Below are 22816 nucleotides of genomic sequence, written 5' to 3' on the forward strand. Positions count from 1 at the left end.
TACTAAGGTCATAGTGCATACTGACCATTCTGCATTGAGGTATCTAATGGATAAAAAGGATGCAAAACGAGGTTGATCAGATGGGTATTGTTGCTGCAAGAGTTTGATTTTGAGGTGAAAGATAGAAAGGGGACAAAAAAATCAAGCTGCCGATCATTTTTCCAGATTAGAGGAGAAAGCTATGCTTAAGTTAGGAGATGGGGCTGAAATTAATGATGCATTCCTAGGCGAACATATATTGACTGCTTCCTTTGATCTTATCCCTTGGTTTGCAAATTTTGCTAACTATTTGGCAAGCGATTTGGTTCCATCGAATTTGTCATTTCACCAAAGGAAAAAGTTTATGCATGATGTGAAGAAGTTCTTTTGGGATGAGCCTTACTTGTTTTGTATTTGTGCTATTGGGATTATTCGTCGTTGTGTACCCGAGGTTGAGATGATGAGTGTACTAGAGGCATGTCATTCATCGCTTATTGGTAGGCATCATAGTGGTATTCAGGTTGCTCATAAAATCTTGCAGTGTGGGTATTACTGGCCTACCATTCACCAAGATGCTCATGATTTCGCCAATTCTTGTGACCGTTGCCAAAGAGAAGGAGGAATTTCAAAGAGGCAAAAGCTACCGATGAATATGATATTGGTGATTTAGTTATTTAATGTTTGGGGCCTTGACTTCATGGGTCCATTTTTGAGTACACATGGGATGAATTATATTCTTGTTGCGGTTGACTATGTATCAAAATGGGTGGAAGCAATTGCGCTTTCAAACAATTAGGGTAAGAGTTTCACCGCATTCCTGAAAAATAGTATCTTCTCCAGATTTGGTACACCTAGGGCAATTATCAGCGATGGAGGTTCTCACTTTTGTAATAAGTTGTTCAAGGCGTTGCTAGAGAAATATGGAGTTCGTTACATTGTAGCTACTCCTTACCATCCGCAGTCTAGTGGGCAGGTTGAAGTGCCAAACAGAGAGATAAAACAAATCCTTTTAAAGACTGAACGCCAACATAACGGACTGGTCAAGAAGGCCTGATGATGCTCTATGGGCCTATCACACCGCATTCAAGACTCCCATAGGTATGTCTCCCTACCAACTTGTATATGGGAAGTTATGCCAGTAGAGCTAGAGAATAAGGCCATGTGGGCGCTAAAGAAGTTGAATTTGGATTGGGGCGCCGCATCGAGTCAAAGGGTGAATGACATGACTGAGCTTGATGAGTTTCGCCTAAAAGCATATTAAAGTTTAGCCTTGTACAAGGAGAAGATGAAGAAGTATCACGATCAAAAAATTGAAAAGCGTGAATTTGTTGTGGGTGATCTGGTGCTTTTATTCAACTCAAGGCTGCGCTTGTTTCCTGGCAAGCTAAAATCCAAGTAGACTGGGCCATTGAGAGTCACTCAAGTATTTCCACATGGAGCGGTCGAGCTCGAGAACAAGGAGGGAACAAGGTTCAAAGTGAATGGGCAAAGAATCAAGGTCTACATGGGGAAGTCGGAGAGTGTACAAGAATTGCTATAGGCCTACTATCTTGATGAAGTGTGAGTAATCAAGGTTTCTACGTCGTGGTACGACGTTAAATCAAGCGCTGCTTGGGAGGCAACCCAAGATGTACAATCTATCCAACTATAGGTTCTTCTTTTTGATATAGGAGTTTTCTTCTGGTATTTTGATTTTCGCAGCTAGATAGGTGTTTATTTTTGTATTAGTGTTGACTAGATATAAAATAGGGTCCATGCCGAAAAAGTGTCCAGAAAATGTAAAAAGAAATGTCCTAATGGTTGCTACGTGTGCAGAGACGAAAGGCAAAATCTGTAGAAAAATAGTTGTGTAGTGGTCTATGGACCCCATCGACGGTCCGTTGGCCCATCCACGGACCGTGAATGACATCCGTATATCCGAGGTAAGTGTTCTAAATTTTTATAAGTGTCAGAGTGACCTACGGACCAGGCCTATGGTCCGTAGGTCGACCCACAAATTGTCGATGGGGTCTTGTGGGTCCAAAGTTAGGGCCCGAACCTCTTACAAATAAAAACCCTTTGATTTTAAACTTTCCCCACTTCCATAATTCTCTCCTAACCATTTCTACCCATCCATATACCCACTATATTCCTTTCATATCCTCCATATCACTCCCCTAATCATCCCACAGATCACACATCTCCCCTCTCTCTCTCCAAAACTCATTCCACCACGCTTATCCCCCCGCACAATGATTTCTCAGTCAGGGTTCGGTGTCCAAGTTGGTCTTGGAGTCTATCACACACTCACCGTTGTTGCATACTTGTAAGGTATGATGATTTCACCTAAACATTTAGTATTTCATGGTTTCAATTGAAGTCACAACAATGAACTCGACCTTGGGTTGATCAATTACTTGTTCAAACAATAATGTTAGTTTAGAAAAACCCTTGGGATGACAGTATGTAAATGTGTAGTTAATAAAAAATTGAACTAAACCAATAAATAGGTCTATCGGATGTTTTGACTTAGGGATCATAGTTTCGGTATGTTAAAAAGTCGAATTATATGTAATCGGAACCCTAAGGATGATAAACTACCATATATTATGTTGAAATGCATGATTAGATCTAGGTTAAATGAATGATTGTTTAAACAAGGGATAAAGTGTGAGTCCAAGTCTGAAACTGGGCACAGTACTGACCCACGACTCCAACCCACAGACCGTAGGTCGAGGTTCGTGGGTCAGTTGCACACAAAGTTTTAACCAAGTGTAGAACCACGGTGTAGACTACGGTCTGTCGTTCCATCGATGGAATGTTCTGCACATCTGTGGTTCCCACATCAAAAACCTAATTTTGGATAATCTGACCTACAAAAGGGACCCACGGACCGTCGTTCCATTGACGGACCATAGGTTCCCACCGTGGGTCGACAGTTCAGCTACTGTCCAAATTTTTTTAATTTTTTGTTTAGGTTCGTTTCTTGTTCTAAAATTCTGCCATGTGTTTTATTGTCTAGTTTTGGTACTAACTAAGCTTCCACAGGTACCATGGCTACTACGAAAACTCCCATATACGCCACAAAAGGGCCAGTCCAAGTCCGTAGCACCTTCTCGATGTCTGATCGATGAAGATGATGATGAGTACATTCCTCCAGCCACTAGGACCTCCCCTACTACTCCACGCACTACTCGGAACAGAGCCCAGCAGGTGAGTTACGATGAGGTCACTTCCCCCTAGTCTGAGGAGGGGGCCACACCGATCGGATCACAGGCTGACTCTGAGTCGCAGTCCGGCTCTGGTTTTACCAACAATACCGCTTCCTATTCTGAGGCTGATAGCACATGAGACATTCCAGTACCCCCAGTTCTGAGCCTGGACATGTGGCTACAGAGCCAAACAGGTGGTGCGTGATAGGCCAATATCAAATATACACAGATTCAATGAGCACGAGAAGATGGCCAGACTTGTCACTAAGGAGCGTCGTGTTCTCACAGGCAGCCTCCACACCGCTCCAGTCATCCACTAGCTTTTCCGGAGACACATATGTGAATGGATGGCATGAAGCCCAGGGACTTACATCGAAGAGATAGTTTGGGAGTTCTATGCTTCCTATGCGGCCACATAAAAAATTCCATCTCCGAATGGGCCAAGCCTGCCGCTCAGCCTCCATTCGTGTCCACCTTAGTGTGAGGTTTCATGGTCGATATATCAGAGGTCACCCTTCACATGTTTATATATGGCCCAAACCACACTCTTCCCATCAATACAACATAGTTCGACTATAGGATGGGCATCATTCAGAGCGAGGCATTCAGAGGAATACCGAGCAACGGGAATCCCTTGTGAGATGGCTAGCACGACATATTGCTACAGATGGAGAGCGTGATGAGTGGCTTCAGACTGCTAGCATGGGTATCAAGAAGGCTACATTGAGGTTTGTTGCAAAATTCTTCTGGTTGCTGGTCCAGAATAGACTGTCCCCGACTCAAGTGGACAATGTGGTCACATGGGATCGGGCCGTGATGGTTGCAACCATGGTAGTAGTTTGGAGATAGACTATGTCCACATCCTGATTGTGGAGATTCATAAGACGGTCTTCAAGGCCACAACCACCCTGCCCTTCCCATGCCTCATCTTCCAGTTTCGAAGGGATGCCTCTGTCCCCGTTTGGCACTATCACCGGTTGCTTAATGCAATCAAGACTCTAGATATTGGCTTTATTCGGGATGATGCCAATGTAGCTGTACCTCGCAGGGAGCCACATGTTGAGGTACCACCGTTGGGAGATGATCTTGCTACGGATATGGAGCAGATACAAGTTGATGACACTACCTCTCCAGCCCTTACAACGGATCCCCAAGCTACTCCCTCTTCGACCACTAGCCATGCCCCTAGCTCCTCTCGAGCCACTCCCCCGTTCGAGCCCATTCCTGTTCCTCTAACTCAATTTCTGAAGCTGGAGACACATATGGTCACACTGCTGCAGCATATTAGGCCGTGCATGCAATGTTCAATTGAGCAGTTTGAGGCCAGGATGGAGCAACTGATAGAAAAGAAGACTCAGGCCATTCATAAGCGCCTGGATTCGTTCGATTTGTGAGTCTTTGAGAGGCCGACCCCGACTATTGATTTGTCTACCTTCCAGACAGAGTTGGCCAGCCTTTGTGCTGATCTTGATACCCTTCTAGCCCATCCCGAGTCTGCACCAGAAGCTGCCCCTGCAGAAGGATGATACCATGGTGATGTCTTCTCTATTTGGTGATTCCATGCCACCATCAGACTCTTCCCTTGCTACTGGGAAGCGCCCCTATCCGACCGTGCTGTTGACACTGAAAAGGCCCGCAGATTCAGGAAAAAATAGTGCCAACTGTTAGAGGAGTCCATGAGGGCATCGTTACTATAGGAGGAGAAGAGACAACAACGGGCTAGAGAGATAGGTGTTAGCCTATCCAGCAGTGTGAGGAATACTGAGGGAGATTGGATAGTTTATGGGAGCATTACTGATGGTATTCCTAGTGTTGATCCAACGGGCTCTGGGAAACCGGACCCACCAACTTCTTGAGATGGCTTCGGTGCATATGCACCATGGGTTTGCTTCACCCTCTGTTTTACCTTTGTTTTTGTGTATTGGGGACAAATGCAATTTATTTTGTTAGGAGTGGGGTAAATGGATTGTAAGTGATAGGGTGAAGTCTGAGTAACCTAACTCATAATCCTTTCTTGGGGTTTTCTTTCTTGTGTTCTTTTCCCCAAAGAGATTGTCTTAATTTCGTTTGAACCAGCATTTTTAGGAATGTATGTGTATAAGTAAGTAGAGAAATGAAAGCATGATGGCATAAAAAGAATGAAAAAAATGATCTCTATCCAAAAAGTGTGAAAATGTGCTAGATCTTTAGGCTTGATAAGTTGAATGTGCTGGATCTCAATGTGACATGATAAGGAATAGATTTGACCTCATGACTTAAGCTAATACTTGAACTGGGTAATCGAATAATCTGATAATGAAATATATGTGCCTAGTGTGTGTGAGGAAAGCTTGAATGTTTATACAGTGTCTGCCAATCTAGAGCTTGTCCCATTGGTCCTGCTAAGATAATCTAGGCTAGAAGTTAGGAAATGATCATAGACCCTTGTTCAAATAAGTCTACTAAATCCTAAAATGATCCAAACCAAATGAAATAAATGATCCCTTTGATCCAAATATTTGAGCCTAATATAGACCACTTCTTTCAATTCATCTAACTCACCTTCCCTAAAATCATTGTTTTAGCCTCGGTCCCTCCTTGGACATGTGCACCTTCACTTAGGCCAAAAGCCTAACTTGAGGGTGGCTAATTCAAAAGTTACCTTGATCTTGGCCCTGGTCCGACATCGGATATTGTGCACGTTAACTCATACTAAACATATAAGTTGAGGGTGGTTGTGAAAAAGGAAACCGAAAGAAAAAGGGTATGAAAATAGTTTTGTATTGAAGAGAGAAACAGAAAAGAAAAAGGATGTGACTATGTGCAAAAGAAGCAAAAAGGTCAAAAGACAAAAGTGCTGAAAGAAATAAATAAAAATAAAGTGAAAGTAAAAGAGGAAAGTGAAAAATAAGAGCCATAAAGTCAAAAGTCACATCTGTGCTCAAAAGAAGTCAAGAGAAAGAAAATATAACGAAAGGATGTAAAATATAGGTTGAGAAAAGAGGTAAAAAGCCAATGTAATGTCAAGGAGGGCAGAAAGTCACTAAAAAGTACCCAAATGTACCATACCCGACCCTGAGCCTACGTTACAAGCTAATAAAGTCCTATAGTGATCCTAGCAACTAGCTTGGAGAGTCTAAGTAGTGAAAATAAGGGCAAGCCTATGGTATTGCACACTAACTGTACTTAAAGTCACTTCTGAGCGTGAATGTTGAATGAATCCTAAAAAAAACTTGAAAGACATATCTATTGTGTGTGAAAAGGATTTCTTTTGAAATGAGGGCACTAGTTACATTGTTGGAGAATTGATACCTTGGTGATTGTGAAAGGTGTATGTTGTGATGTCTTTTGGTCGATTTATGTCATGTTTTGATGCGTATGAGTTAGCTTGTGGAGTATCCATTGAATGTGAGCCAGATAATCGCCACAGAAATGCGGGACATGACACTGAATAAGAGAGAAAGTTTGTCATTTCCTTGTATGATAGGGAAACTCTGTTTGCAGGCAAATATCCCACCAAATGAATTGGTGGACAAGTGGGTAGAAGCATCCAAGGTCAGCGCAACATCAAAGATAAAATATGTGTCAAACCATCTTTATGGTTCGAAAGTAGCGCCTGTAGGACCTTTGGAAGTTGTACCATATGTGATGATTGAGATTTTGAGAGTTGAGAGAGGTAATGAGCAGGGTGAATCATCACAACCAGCGGCGGGAGCACAACCACCACCATCTGCATTTTCACAAGCTACAAGTACCTTAATGTCTATACCAACTATGATTTTGGAGCGATTGGTTGCAGAGCAGAGGCATACTCATTCCATAGTCGACCATATAGTTCTCAAACTACCTAAGGTAGTACAGAGAGATGTATTTGCAGCAAAAAAGCAGATGCGAGATGAAATGAGGCAGGATCTTGCAGTTCTGAAGAACCGAATGGACGGTTTAAAGGCCCATGTGAACAACTAACTACAAAATGTGGATTCTATAGATGGTTCTGCATTTAAAGCACACATGCCTTAGATGAGAGCTGACATTGCTAAACTGGCCGAGAAGCTAGTCACTGTGCCCCCTCCACTTGTGCCGGACTCTTTGACGAGTCTATTTAGTGCACCCCTGCCACTCAGTCGATTAATGACATATGGGGTGACTTGGCTAGACTTGAGTCCGGTAAGAAAAAGTAGAAGGGTTTGGGCTCTGATGATGAACAACAAGTGGATCTTTCAAAGGAGAAAATGATACAACGTAAAAAGGCGAGGAAAGAATCTAGGAGGTTAGCTAAAAAGAGAGAGGCGTTAGAGCAGCAGAGGCATGATGCAGAGAGGTCTGGTGTTTCTAGTAGTATGATGCCGACTCCTGCTGATGGCACCCAGCTAGACCTTGTCCCTACACCTGATAGTGCAACCATTGATAAGGGTGCCGACATCATTCCAACAACTGGCGCCTAGAATGCCGTAGGTATGACCCCTTCTCATCGCCCTTGTTTGGTTATGTTTATTCTTTGAGGGCAAAGTACCTTTTATTGGGGAGAGGGTGGTGTGAGAAACCTGCCATTAGTTGTTAGAGTGTATATAGGTTGGCTCTGATGCTGGTATATCTTTGTGATTGTTTGTATATTTTTGTGTTTTGATTGATTGTGAAGTTGTTGTGAAGTCTAGGTTGAAAGTTTTTGTTTGTATGATGAGAAAATATTTTCTAGCAGCAGTTGAATCTCGTGTTTTGAAAAATATACTTAATCTAAAAGTTTTTTTTGTTAGGCTCTTTGTGCAACATCTTAGATACCCACATTTTGATCACTGTTAGCTTGGTAAATAAATTGGTTGATCAAAATGTTGAAAGTGTAAGCATGTGCCATGGGAGTGTGAGGTTTGTGTGAAGTCTAACACTGATTGTAGAAGCTAGAACTTTCCCGAGTAGTCTTGCTAGAGTCTTAGAATAACTGGATAGGAAGAGATCCTTAGGCCATTTTTGTTAAAGTCCAGTTAAAACCAAAAATAACTACCAAATGAAATCATGAACCCCTGAACCCTATTTGAGCCTTGAAGCTGATTTTGTTCTCACCCTATTGATATTGTATCATTGGTTCTCCGAAGGAACGATGCCACAACTTAGGGAAAAAGCCTAAGTTGAGGGTGATTATATCTGGAGTAGAAAGAAGAGCGTAAAAATATTGTATCCTTGGTCATTCTGAAGGAACGAAATCAAAATGCTTTGCTTGAACAAGTTTAGTGTGCATGGTTCAAATAAAATGGCAGCACAAAAACACTAAAAAGAAGAAGAAAATAAACGATAGGTGCCCGAGATGTGCTAGAAAAACATAGGTAGGAGCTGGTCGAGTTTTGTTGTGTGCTAATGAGAACATTGGAGGACCAAGGTAAGTGAAACGACCCCAAAAATGCCCGAAAATGTGCTTCGGAAACACCTATAATTGTAATTTCCATATATCTCAAAATCCGTTTCGTTTTTCGAAAATCCGACTTCATATTCTTGTTTAGGGGGTCAAATTGAGTGGGAAATGGGTCTAACCCAAATTTTAGAGCAACCGTATCAAAATCCAAAATTTCCAAGTGAAGCCTTTTTCGAGGGTCTACTTTGGAGGGTCATATCTCATAGCACACAAATTATTTGGTGGCCAATAATATATCCATGGAAAGCCCTTTGAGTTAGCTATCTAACGCACTTCGTTTCACCTCATTCGGAGTTCGGACGAAGAAGTTATGCCCATTTTAGTAAAATCTGTCCGGCAGGAAAAGACAATTTCCAGTAGCTAATTTTACTGTTCACCCGCCCCATTTTTTTTTCTAAGTGTTGGACGATTTTCTTCCAAAGGGCATATGTTATTTCCTATATAGCATTAGTTCAAATTTCATCTCTAAAACATTTCCAAAACACCTCTCCCATACTTAGACACATTTTCTCTCAAGTTCTCTCAAGAACCCTAATCCAAAACCTTCCTCAAAATTGAAGAGACTCTTGTTCCAAGTTGCAAGCTTCCATTGAAGACACTCTCAAGACCTTCATAAGAACTCAAGGTATGTGGTGTTGAACTCATGGGTCCTTCCACCCATAGTGCCTAGACTCTATTCTATTCACTAATTCATGGTTTAAGTTAAGATTCATATATTAGTCTTGTTCTTTGTAATAATTTCCTACACATTGAATTTTAAGCATGAAAAGTGATTGTTTTGAACATGTTGTGACCCTAGAACTTGAACCTAAATTTGGAATGGATGTGGAGATTTTCATGTGGTATTGTGGGTGTTAAAAAGGTGTTGTTGTAGGTTGTCCATTGGTTTGGCTGCATAATTACTACCCTATTTCCCATGCTCTTTGATTCCATTACATGCCTTCAAGGTGTTTGACAAAATGTCCAACTATGGAGAATTGATAAATTGATGCTTTAAAGCTTGAGTTATGAGATGTATGGAACTCCAAAGATGTGTTGATGACAAACTAAGCTTGTGTATATGTTCATTCCATACGTGAGATTGCATTAGAGCCTAATGAGAATTTCCTATATAAAGTGTTGCATGACCATGCCCGGTCCGGGGGAAAAGAACCGGACAACCATGTGAGAGGTTTATATCTCACCACCTAGGATGCTTGGGGTGTGACCAACATCAACCATGTGAGAGGTTTATATCTCACCACCTAGGATGCTTGGGGTGTGACCAACATCAACCATGTGAGAGGTTTATATCTCACCACCTAGGATGCTTGGGGTGTGACCAACATCAACCATGTGAGAGGTTTATATCTCACCACCTAGGATGCTTGGGGTGTGACCAACATCAACCATGTGAGAGGTTTATATCTCACCACCTAGGATGCTTGGGGTGTGACCAACATCAACCATGTGAGAGGTTGTTTATACCTTGCCACCAGGGTGTCCGGGTGTGAACGGCATCCCCCATCCTAAGTTGGGGTTATAGATTGGTTGCATCATGCATACACATATGATATCTACTATTAGTATAGATTTACTTAAACATGTTTTGACTTCACTTTGATCATGCATCCTCATATTGTTATTCATAATGCCTATGAAACTATTTCTTGTATTTCGATTGTGTCCTTGTTTATTGTTGTGTTGCACCCCGCATACTTAGTACATTCCAAGTACTAACGCATATTTTGCCTACATGATGTCACCATGTAGGGACCGGAGCTACTCTTGATCCTTCTCTCCATTCACGTGGCTAGTACGACGCTTATCCGAGTTTGTTGGTGAGTCCTCAATAATTCGAGGGCTATGTTATGTTTCTTACTCCTATGTTTTGAGACTTTAGCTTGCAATTGTATTTTAACTATTAGGGGAGCCGGTAATATGTCATGGCCCTCGTCCTATCTATGTATGTAGAGGTGTGCGTTAGACAAGTATTTTGTAAACGAGCTTGACTCTTATTCTATGATGTCATTTTGAAATGGTTTGCCTTAGTCCCTATTTCCCGTTAATTAATGTTGAATGTACTTCCGCGACCGATGAAGTGTGATGACAAGTTTGAGAGGCTTGTTTGGGGTTCCTTCGGGTTCCTCATTCGCCATGTCACGTCTAGGCCCTAGGCTTGGGTCGTGACAAGCTTGGTATCAGAGCACTAGGTTGTTAAATCCTCGGAGTCCAACACACCGCGTTGGGTAGAGTCCTAATCATGGTTGTGAAGCGCGCCACGACTATGAATGGGAGGCTACAAAACGTTTTAGGAAAGGTTTCCCTTCTTCATGTTCTATGTCGTGCTTAGAGTGTGATAAGGTGATTCCTCCCTAACGCTTGTTCTTTGATTGCTAGATCATCATGCCAAACATGAGGGGAAGACGGGCCCGATCACCGGAAGAGCCACCCACCAATGGTGAGCTCCGTGATGCACTCACCATGCTTGCACAAGTGGTATCTAACCAAGTGCAACAAGGAGCCCAAGCTCCTCGAACTACCACCCCGGGGGAAAGGGTGGGAGATTTCATGAGGATGAACCCTCCGGTCTTCCATGGTTCAAAGGTGGATGAGGACCCACAAGAGTTCATCGATGAGGTATGCAAAATCTTGACCATTATGGATGTTGGTGCTTGTGAGAAGGCGGAATTGGCGGCTTACCAACTCAAGGGGGTTGCTCAAATTTGGTTTGATCAATGGAAGGGTGAGAAAGGTAATGGCTATGTGGTGTTGTGGGAGGAGTTTAAAATTGCTTTCCTTAATAGGTTCTTCCCTCTTGAGCTTAGGGAGGCAAAGTTGGTGGAGTTCATGAACTTGAAGCAAGGAGCTATGAGTGTGAGGGAGTATGCCCTCAAATTTGTCCAACTCTCCAAGTATGCACCTCACTTAGTGGCCGACTCTAGGTCGAGGATGAACAAATTTGTGATGGGTGTATCCGACTTGGTTAGTGAGGAGTGTCGGTCCGCCATGCTCATTGGAGATATGGATTTGTCTCGGTTGATGACTTATGCCGAGCAAATGGAGGAGGAGAAATTGAGGAAGAGAAGGGGGCACGAGGCCAAGAGGGCCCGATTGGAGAATAGGTTCCCTAAGGGTGCTAGATTTCATCAAGGCCGAGGAAACCCTCATGTCAACCGGGGATTTGCTATCAATGTTCCTAGACCTCAAGGGGGAGGTGAAGTGGGTTCTATGGATGTATGCCCTAAGTGTGGGAGGAAGCATGGTGGTCCTTGCATGAAGGGTTCGGGTGCTTGCTTTGAATGTGGAGAAGTGGGTCATAAGAGGTTTGAATGTCCCAAGATCCGCAACAAGGTCCGAAGTGCTAACACTACTCCTTTGGGTAGAGGTGCTTCTCAAAGTGGTGCCCCAAGGAACAATCGATTTTATGCTTTGCATGGTAGACAAGGTGTTAATGAGACCCCGGATGTGGTGACCGGTATGTTGCAAATCTTTGATCTTGATGTTTATACTTTGATTGATCCGGGTGCCACCCTTTCCTTTGTTACCCCCTTAGTTGCTAGAAAATTTCATGTTGAGTCGGAATTGTTGCATGAGTCATATGAAGTATCTACTCCCATTGGTGTCTCTATTGTTGCTAGAAAAGTGTATAGAAATTGTCCGGTTTGCATATTGAATAAGTTGTTGCCTTGCGATCTTATTGAGTTGAACATGGTGGATTTTGATGTTATTCTTGGGATGGATTGGTTGCATGCATATTATGCTTCTATTGATTGTAGGACTCGTAAAGTCAAGTTCCGATTTCCTAATGAACCCGTCCTTGAGTGGGAGAGCCGGGATGTTGTGGTGAAGGGGAAATTCATTTCTTGCATTAAAGCCCATAGGTTGATTTCCAAAGGGTGCTTGTACCATATTGTGAGAGTCAATGATGTGGAGTCTAAATTCCCTCCTATTGAGTCTATTCCGGTTGTTAATGAGTTTCTAGATATCTTCCCAGAAGACCTTCCCGGTGTCCCTCCCGAAAGGGAGATAGATCTTGGTATAGACCTCCTTCCCGATACTTAACCTATTTCTATCCCCCCTTACCGTATGGCCCCGGCAGAGTTGAAAGAGTTGAAAGAGCAATTAAAAGATTTGTTAGAGAAGGGATTTATTAGACCTAGTCATTCTCCCTGGGGTGCTCCGGTTTTGTTTGTGAAGAAGAAAGATGGGTCTCTTAGAATGTGTATTGATTATCGACAACTTAATAGGGTCACCGTCAAGAATAGGTATCCTCTTCCAAGGATTGACGATTTATTTGACCAATTGCATGGGGCTAGTCACTTCTCTAAGATTGATCTTCGGTCAGGGTATCATCAAGTGAAGGTGAGGGAGTGTGATATTCCCAAGACGGCCTTTCGTACTAGGTATGGGCACTATGAGTTTGTGGTGATGTCTTTCGGGTTGACTAATGCTCCAGCTCTCTTTATGGATTTGATGAATAGGGTTTTCAAACCCTACCTTGATTCTTTTGTGGTGGAGTTTATAGATGACATCTTGATCTATTCTCGGGGTGAGGAAGAGCACAAGGGTCACTTGAGGGTGGTACTCCAAAGATTGAGGGAAGAGAAGTTGTACGCTAAATATGAAAAGTGTGAGTTTTGGTTGAAGGAAGTTGCTTTCCTAGGCCATGTGGTGTCGGGGGATGGTATTAAGGTGGATCCTAAGAAGACCGATGTTATTAGGAATTGGCCTAGACCTTTGACCCCGTCGGATATAAGGAGTTTCTTGGGTTTAGCGGGTTATTATAGGAGATTTGTAGAAGGGTTTTCTTCTCTTGCTTCTCCTATGACTAACTTGACTCAAAAGAAGGCTAAATTTGTGTGGTCGGATGAGTGTGAGGAAAGCTTCCAAACTTTGAAAGAAAGGCTTGTGTCCGCTCCTATTTTGTCACTTCCGGATGGGTTAGAAGGTTTTGTTGTTTATTGTGATGCTTCCCATATTGGTTTGGGTTGTGTGTTGATGCAAAGTGGTAAGGTTATAGCCTATGCTTCTAGGCAACTTAAGGTTCATGAAAAAAATTACCCAACCCATGATCTTGAATTGGCCGCCGTGGTTTTTGCTTTAAAGATTTGGCGTCATTATTTGTATGGGGTGCATGTTGATATCTTCACCGACCATAAGAATCTCCAATATGTGTTCACACAAAAAGATCTTAACTTGAGACAAAGGAGGTGGTTAGAATTCCTTAAGGATTATGATATGAGTGTTCACTATCATCCGAGGAAAGCTAATGTGGTGGCGGATGCATTGAGTAGAGTGTCCATGGGTAGCTTGGCTCATGTGGAGGAAGGTAGTAAAGAGTTGGCTAAGGAGGTCCATCGGTTGGCCAAATTGGGAGTTAGGTTAGAAGGGGTGGATAGTGGAGGAGTAGTTGTTGTTGATGGTTCAAGGTCTTCCTTGGTTGATGAGGTGATAGTCAAGCAAGATCTTGATCCTTCTTTGGTAGAATTAAAGGCTTCGGTGAGTAGTGGTAAGGTGGAGGTTTTCTCCCAAGGGGGAGATGGTGCCCTTAGGTACCAAGGTAGATTATGTGTTCCTTGTGTGGATGGTGTGAGGGAAAGAATCCTTGATGAGGCTCATAATTCTTCTTATTCTATTCATCTGGGGTCAACAAAGATGTATAGAGACTTGAGGGATGTGTATTGGTGGGGCGGTATGAAGAAGGACATTGCAAAATTTGTTTCGGGTTGCCATAGTTGTCAACAAGTCAAGGCTGAACATCAAAGGCCGGGTGGCCTAACTCAAGACATTGAGATACCTACTTGGAAGTGGGAAGAAATCAACATGGATTTTGTAGTGGGCTTACCTAGGCTAGAAGAGGCTTTGATTCGGTTTGGGTGGTGGTTGATCGGATGACAAAGTCGGCTCATTTCCTACCGGTTAAAACTACTTACGGGGCTGAAGAGTATGCCAAGTTGTACATTCATGAATTGGTAAGGTTGCATGGGATTCCTTTGTCTATCATCTCGGATCGTGGTGCCCAATTCACTTCTCACTTTTGGAAGTCATTCCAAAGGGGTCTTGGTACAAAGGTAAAGCTTAGCACGGCCTTCCACCCTCAAACGGATGGCCAAGCCGAAAGAACAATTCAAACCTTGGAGGATATGCTTAGAGCTTGTGTATTGGAGTTGAAAGGTAGTTGGGATGATCATCTTCCTTTGATTGAATTTGCATACAACAATAGTTATCATTCTAGTATCGGTATGGCTCCTTTTGAGGCACTTTATGGTAGACGGTGTAGGTCACCGGTTGGGTGGTTTGAAGTCGGAGAGGTGGCCTTGTTGGGTCCGGATCTGGTCATGGATGCTCTTGAGAAGGTAAGGATGATTAGGGAGAGGTTGAAAACAGCCCAAAGTCGTCAAAGGTCTTATGCCGATGTGAGGAGACGGGATCTTGAATTCAAAGTGGGTGATTGGGTTTATTTGAAGGTTTCTCCAATGAAAGGTGTGGTTCGTTTTGGTAAGAAGGGAAAATTAAGTCCTAGGTATGTCGGTCCTTATGAGATAATAAGAAGGGTTGGTAAAGTAGCCTATGAGTTGGGGTTGCCCAAGGAGATGGAATTAGTTCATCCGGTATTCCATGTATCGATGTTGAGGAAATGTGTTGGTGATCCTAACGCTATTGTACCTCTTGAGGTTGTGGGTGTTGTAGAAGATAATTTGACGTATGAAGAAGTCCCGGTTCAGATCTTAGATAGACAAGTTAAAAGGTTGAGGAACAAAGAAGTGGCGTCCGTTAAGGTGCTTTGGAGAAATCAACAAGCGGAGAGTGCTACTTGGGAGGCCGAAGCGGACATGCAAAGACGTTATCCTTATCTATTCAACTCCACTCAAGCCTAAGGTATTAAATCAAGTCCTTTGTACTCCATCGAGTCTTACATTTCAGCCTCTGAATCATTAATGTGCATACATGTTTAAATTGATGAGTTATGGACGCTTTACACTAAGTTTTGAAATCTTGAAGTGATGTTTAAATAAAATTTTTGCATTCATGTTGGGGCTGATATGTTCTTACTAAGTCTTGCCTTGTACGTCTCTTCCACATTCGGGCACGAATGTTCCCAAGGGGGAGATATTGAAACGACCCCAAAAATGCCCGAAAATGTGCTTCGGAAACACCTATAATTGTAATTTCCATATATCTCAAAATCCGTTTCGTTTTTCGAAAATCCGACTTCATATTCTTGTTTAGGGGGTCAAATTGAGTGGGAAATGGGTCTAACCCAAATTTTAGAGCAACCGTATCAAAATCCAAAATTTCCAAGTGAAGCCTTTTTCGAGGGTCTACTTTGGAGGGTCATATCTCCTAGCACACAAATTATTTGGTGGCAATAATATATCCATGGAAAGCCCTTTGAGTTAGCTATCTAACGCACTTCGTTTCACCTCATTCGGAGTTCGGACGAAGAAGTTATGCCCATTTTAGTAAAATCTGTCCGGCAGGAAAAGACAATTTCCAGTAGCTAATTTTACTGTTCACCCGCCCCATTTTTTTTTTCTAAGTGTTGGACGATTTTCTTCCAAAGGGCATATGTTATTTCCTATATAGCATTAGTTCAAATTTCATCTCTAAAACATTTCCAAAACACCTCTCCCATACTTAGACACATTTTCTCTCAAGTTCTCTCAAGAACCCTAATCCAAAACCTTCCTCAAGATTGAAGAGACTCTTGTTCCAAGTTGCAAGCTTCCATTGAAGACACTCTCAAGACCTTCATAAGAACTCAAGGTATGTGGTGTTGAACTCATGGGTCCTTCCACCCATAGTGCCTAGACTCTATTCTACTCACTAATTCATGGTTTAAGTTAAGATTCATATATTAGTCTTGTTCTTTGTAATAATTTCCTACACATTGAATTTTAAACATGAAAAGTGATTGTTTTGAACATGTTGTGACCCTAGAACTTGAACCTAAATTTGGAATGGATGTGGAGATTTTCATGTGGTATTGTGGGTGTTAAAAAGGTGTTGTTGTAGGTTGTCCATTGGTTTGGCTGCATAATTACTACCCTATTTCCCATGCTCTTTGATTCCATTACATGCCTTCAAGGTGTTTGACAAAATGTCCAACTATGGAGAATTGATAAATTGATGCTTTAAAGCTTGAGTTATGAGATGTATGGAACTCCAAAGATGTGTTGATGACAAACTAAGCTTGTGTATATGTTCATTCCATACGTGAGATTGCATTAGAGCCTAATGAGAATTTCCTATATAAAGTGTTGCATGACCATGCCCGGTCCGGGGGAAAAGAACCGGACAACCATGTGAGAGGTTTATATCTCACCACCTAGGATGCTTGGGGTGTGACCAACATCAACCATGTGAGAGGTTTATATCTCACCACCTAGGATGCTTGGGGTGTGACCAACATCAACCATGTGAGAGGTTTATATCTCACCACCTAGGATGTTTGGGGTGTGACCAACATCAACCATGTGAGAGGTTTATATCTCACCACCTAGGATGCTTGGGGTGTGACCAACATCAACCATGTGAGGGGTTTATACCTTGCCACCAGGGTGTCCGGGTGTGAACGGCATCCCCCATCCTAAGTTGGGGTTATAGATTGGTTGCATCATGCATACACATATGATATCTACTATTAGTATAGATTTACTTAAACATGTTTTGACTTCACTTTGATCATGCATCCTCATATTGTTATTCATAATGCCTATGAAACTATTTCTTGTATTTCGATTGTGTCCTTGTTTATTGTTGTGTTGCACCCCGCATACTTAGTACATTCCAAGTACTAACGCATATTTTGCCTACATGATGTCACCATGTAGGGACCGGAGCTACTCTTGATCCTTCTCTCCATTCACGTGGCTAGTACGACGCTTATCCGAGTTTGTTGGTGAGTCCTCAATAATTCGAGGGCTATGTTATGTTTCTTACTCCTATGTTTTGAGACTTTAGCTTGCAATTGTATTTTAACTATGAGGGGAGCCGGTAATATGTCATGGCCCCCGTCCTATCTATGTATGTAGAGGTGTGCGTTGGACAAGTATTTTGTAAACGAGCTTGACTCTTATTCTATGATGTCATTTTGAAATGGTTTGCCTTAGTCCCTATTTCCCGTTAATTAATGTTGAATGTACTTCCGCGACCGATGAAGTGTGATGACAAGTTTGAGAGGCTTGTTTGGGGTTCCTTCGGGTTCCTCATTCGCCATGTCACGTCTAGGCCCTAGGCTTGGGTCGTGACAGTAAGTTAATCATTCATAAGACCAAATGTTCCACTCGCTATCCTGAGATAGCGTTACAAGCCAATAAAAGTCCTACAGTGATCCTATTCCAATTGTTTGATAGATGAAGCGTAGAAAACAAGGGCAAGCCTATAGTCTTTATCTTTTCATTAATAGAAGTTCTTTTAGAGCGTGAGCTTACTTGTTAGTCCCAAATTATCATTTGCGAAGGGACTTCTTGGTGTGAGGGCACTATATTTACAGTTGATAGTTAATTGTGTTAGCTCATAGTTGGTACTGGCATAAGCATGATCGATTGTGTGTAATGGGATGTCGTACATTGATCCTTTCATGTTAGACAGACAATTTTGGATAGGGTTGTTATTGAGATAGCTGCTTCATGATAGTTATGTATTCTGGAATTTTGAGCGTCGAGTGTTACTTGTTATTCATTTCTTGAGGACAAGCAATGGTTCTAAGTTTAGGGTGTTGATGTGCCATGAAATCATGACACATTGGATGCTCAAAATGAAGGATTAGTGTAAGAACTTGAGTGTATTTATATGGATATAATGTGTTTGTTGATGCTTGAACATGTAAAACACTTGGACATGGAAGATAGGAAAAAGGGAAAGAAATGCCCAAGACGAGCCGTCTAGCTGCTCATGAGGCCTTTCAGTAAAAGAAGTTCCACACTGTCTAAGTGTGGGACAACGATGCGTTTCATGGGCAGTCTATGCCTACGACGAGCAATCATCTGGGTTGTGAAGAAGTGCGATAAGTTAGTCCTACTTCGTTAAGGACTTGTTTTTCTAGACTATTTGAATTAATTAGGTATATTTTGGAAGACTAGTTGTCATTGTATGGGAGGAAGCGATAATTTCTATATTTTATCTTTGGTTTTGTTGACTATTTACGGATCAAGACTTCGAGATTGTGATTAAGCTTTTGATAATCAATCTTTCTTTGGAATTTGCAGTTATTATAAGTGATTTCTTTTATGCTTTCAATGATAGTTATTGCTTATTTTCGTGAAAACATGAGTAGCTAAACACCACAACTAGGGTTGTGGGAACCATGACGAAAATCTAGTTATGAATTCGAAATTTAAGTAAAGTACGATTGGTAACTGCGCATGCGATTCTTTTGTTTTTCGTTCTTTTTAGTGTGTGCACGAATTGGAACTTGCATGTACTTACCACTTGTTCGAGAGAAAAGTGGTAATTAGGAAAAAGTAAAGTCAAATTCCATCAGTTTGTAATGAAAGGTCATGTTTGAGAGAAGAGATTTTCAATAACAAACATGCAAGGTAAAATTTAATACACTCTAAGACCGAGAGGAATAGAGTGAAAATCATCTAATAAGATTGAGAAGTGTTTAGATGCACTTAACTTGCTAGGAACATGCAATGTTAATAATTAATCATTATTTGCTTACGATCCAACACTTAAGAGACATCATGGGAAACACAATCCTTGTTTCATTCATTAATTAATAAAATCTTGAAGTTAACAGATTGTTACGCCTGTTTACATGATCATTAAGTTAAACATTAGTTACTCATAACAACAATAAATCCCATGTTTACTTTCAACAACTACTTTTCTTTGGAAATACTGACAACAATTGACTAAAAGCATTAGTAAAGCTATTTTGTAAGCAAATTTTCTATGGGATCGACTTCAACTATGTTGAGTTCTATAAATTGATATCGACCGTTTACACTTCTTTATTGAAGTGTAAGTTTGAACGTATCAATAAACTAGTTTCTCATAACGTTCGTTGCATGTTTAGCTTAAAATACTTGATTTAATGTTTCTATTGCAAATGATAAATTTAAATGGGACATATACTATTCAAATTTATTTGTACTATTAAAATAAAATCAAAACATACAAAAGAAAAAGTAACAGCTTTTAAGTTGATACTAAAACATGTTGCAAATTTGATGCTAAATTAACTATTATGCATAAAAGTAAAAACTAAAATGATACATATGTTGAATACCACCATGATCAACTTAAATGCGGTCAGAAGTCATATGAATCTTACTTCGATTCAAACATGAATATTCAAAAATGAAAAATAAAAAAATTGATTGTTAAGTTAAGCCATTCCACTAAAATACTCTTTATTGATTGAGCTTTCTCAGTCTTGGTTTGAAAGCCTTGACAGTTCAGTTCGCATAGATCGTAGCCATCCTTAGAGGAAAGAACTTGTATTTCAAGGATTCATTAACTGTAAATCTGGCAATTCCTTCCAGGGTGGTGGTTCAGAGCGGATTCCCTTGCTTTAGGGCTGTGTCTTACAGATTTATCGGATCGGGTTCCCCACTAAACGGTGGGGTATGTACCGATCTGAGCATTATTTTGAGAGAAAAATAACGGCCTATGAATCATGAGCCAATGCTTATGGGCCTATTGGGTTGGTTCTAAATTTTGGCTAGCCAGGCTAACGGGCCGGGTCAGACTATGTTTTTTATTTTTTTAATCAACATTTATTAATTCAAAAAGTTTGAGTTAGTTATCAATATTGTGTATTATTATCTAATTAATAAGAATACACTGTCTGCAATCATGAAGGCTAAGAGAGAAAAATGTACATCGCGACCCTAGGGGCCGCGATCACGAAGGCCATAAAGAAGACACAATGTGATCGTTAACCTAAGGGCCGCGATCCCAAAGGTCAAAATGACAAATTAACAGAAGGAAAAAGCCTCTAGATAGACCCTGAGAAATCACTTGGGGTCTAATAAAAGTAAACTGGACATGCTACCCCACTAAATTTGACATTGCATACTCAATGAAATTGTTGGATTTCTAAAAAGATGTCAAATGATAGAATTACCCTCCCGGACCACTCTTAAGGTTTAAAATCCAACTTCTCACCCAAATGTCCAAAATTGAACTTAAGACCTAAAAAACCTAACCAACCACCTTACTAACTCAAACTCGACGTTTCAGACGTGATAAAACTGACAGAATCTCCATCTGACACTCGAACCTCAAAATGTTGACCAAAGTCAACCATACTAAGAATTCTCAACACAAAAGGGTCAAAATCACCAAAAAAACACTCGATCACATTAGGGACCTCACCAACCATTCCCTCAACACAGTTAAGCATCAAAACTCTAAGGGTAAGGGCAAAATGGTCATTTCATAATTAAAATCAAATTCACAAGAAATGGAATATTATAGGATCACCACTAAAACACACGTTTGTCCTCGAATGAAAAGACTAAAAAGGTACTTGAAGGGGTGAAAACCTGAGGGTATCCACGACGCATGTCAATTGATCGATGTCTCCACTACACCTTCACTAAGGCCATATGCTTGGATCTCAACTGACTATCTTCCTATCTGAGATAGAATTCGACTCCTCCTTAAAGGACAAATTTTGATCTAAAGCAATTGAGTCCCACTGAATCACATGAGAATCGTCATGACAATACAACTTAAGCATCGAGAGATGAAACATGAGGTGGACCGCTGAAAGATTCAGAAGTAAGGCCAACCTATAGGCTACCTCTCTGCACTTCCCCAAAATCTCAAAAGGTCCCATGAATCGCGAATTGAGCTTCTCTTTCTTTCCAATCCTCATCATGTCCTTAGTGGGTGACACCTTAAGCAAAACCTGCTCACCAATAGCAAAGTACACACATGCCTATCTATATATCTCTTTTGCCTACTATATGCAATCACAAGGAATTGTTGAATCAACTTCACCGGATCCGTGGAGTCTTTCATCAAATCAATGCCCCAAGTTTGAACTCCAAATGAACCAAACCATCCAACGGGAGATCGACACCTCCTCCCATACGAAGCATCAAACAGTGCCATTTGAATATTGAAATGGTAATTGTTGTTATAGGAAAACTCCACAAGATGAATGACTTGGTCCCAATAAACACCAAAGTCTATGGTGCAAGCACGAAGTATATTCTCAAGATCCTGAATAGTCTGATCAGACTGAATATCGATGTAAGGATGGAATGCGGTACTCAAATCAAGCTTGACAAGCCAATCTAATACATCAAATAGTGGTTGAGACGTAACCCACACATCATGTACAAAGTTAAAATAAAAACATAATAGACGAAGTCTTCATGGTCTTGACCTCGCCGTATGAGGACTCACCAAATCCAATAGTTATCCAACCCAAATCTAGTCGTGAGTGGGAGGACAAAGATCATTGGACCCTACATTGATAAACAATGTAGACACACGTATGCATTAGTACATGTAATGTACTAAGTATGAGGGAAATATCTAAAACATAAATGTGATCATAAAAAGGGACATTTAAGCATGATATGCATTACCAAGATAAAAACATATTAAAACCTTTTAAAGATGAATCATCAATCATGAACACGGTCAATGCATAGAAAAAGTCATTTCAAAGCTTTTATAAGCCATTGGAGGTAGTATAGTTCATTTTATGTGTTTTTTTATCGTTAACCAACATAGACCATGTGTGCTATAACATGGAATCTGGTGTCATGCATTCACACAAAAAAAGATGTCCTACTTGCCAAGGTATGGACCATAAACATCTAGCTTACATTCACTAGCTTAGTCACTTATGACTATTCTACGGGAGTATGTAGTTAGGAACTAGATGTTGCTACTAGAGACTACCCTATATAAGCTTCCACCCAAAGGTTCTCTCGGTAAGAAGTAAAATCCCAATGGAAATAGTCATATTCATATTCATATCATCAAACTTTGAAAAGGCATAATTAAATTACCAATCCAATCTTAAATCATCATAGAGTAGCTTTTTTAACTCATGATTCATACATGTGTAAGAAAATCTTTCACAACCATGATTTCATAACATGTGAGAAAATCTCTCATAATTTCATTGATGCTTATCTTAAAAGAAACCTTAGTTCATAAAATCTTTTTCACATAAATCATGCATAGCTCTTATAATCATTCATAAGTTCATAACTTTATTCATAAATTCATAGTCAAAATCATAAATAATGCATGGGTTCATATGGAATCGATAAAACATGTAATTGAATCAAATCATGCATAA

Source organism: Solanum verrucosum, unplaced genomic scaffold (genome assembly GCF_900185275.1).
Source record: "Solanum verrucosum unplaced genomic scaffold, falcon-dt-bn FXZP01000302.1, whole genome shotgun sequence".
NCBI lineage: Eukaryota > Viridiplantae > Streptophyta > Magnoliopsida > Solanales > Solanaceae > Solanum > Solanum verrucosum.